The sequence below is a fragment of the Asparagus officinalis genome, chromosome 7, assembly GCF_001876935.1.
Source record: "Asparagus officinalis chromosome 7, Aspof.V1, whole genome shotgun sequence".
Lineage (NCBI taxonomy): Eukaryota > Viridiplantae > Streptophyta > Magnoliopsida > Asparagales > Asparagaceae > Asparagus > Asparagus officinalis.
Window position 1 is genome coordinate 72,662,083 of NC_033800.1, and position 609 is coordinate 72,662,691.

The 609-nt window shown below is 32.0% G+C and overlaps 1 protein-coding gene across 1 annotated transcript in view; it reads right to left on the bottom strand.

The window, feature by feature from the left end:
• LOC109849158 (ascorbate transporter, chloroplastic-like) overlaps positions 1-609 on the bottom strand; it is a 24,269-nt gene that overhangs the window by 12,993 nt on the left and 10,667 nt on the right. The gene's annotated exons all lie outside the window — the stretch shown is intronic.

Genomic DNA, 609 nt, shown 5'->3' on the forward strand with positions numbered 1-609 from the left:
TTCTTTAGATCAATCAATAATCCACAAAAAATGATATACATTTAACTCACCAAAGACAGTAAACTATTCAATTAAATGGTGCTCAAGAATATATTTCCACCTCAATGTAAGAGTTTCTTAGTTCATGTTGTACTCTCACAGCAGCCTTGTCTGCTCTGCACGGTCATGAATAAAGTAGTGTGGTTGACGAAATATAGCCATCTTCTTACAATCATTAACACTCTCTTGATAGTTGCTCTGTTCCTTGGTATATCTGGATAGAAACTCTCTTAGCAGTCATCTTGCTATCAACTCCACTCCATCTTCAGTTTTCTTAATATGTATAAATATCTACAAATCATATAGACTCTTTCTCAAGTTATCACAGTTCACATATACTTTGAGGGAAGATTTGGTATATCTTCAGTTTTCTTAATATGTATAAATATCTACAAATCATATAGATTCTTTCTCAAGTTAGCACAGTTCACATATAATTTGAAGGAAGTTTTGGTTCATCTTAGAAGGGACATTAGAAATTTTCTTTTTAACTTGGTTTGAGGAAGTTATGGTAAAAAGAAAGTTAGACATTTCTGAACTTGTGTTCCTCCTAATTAAGAAAGAACTCTA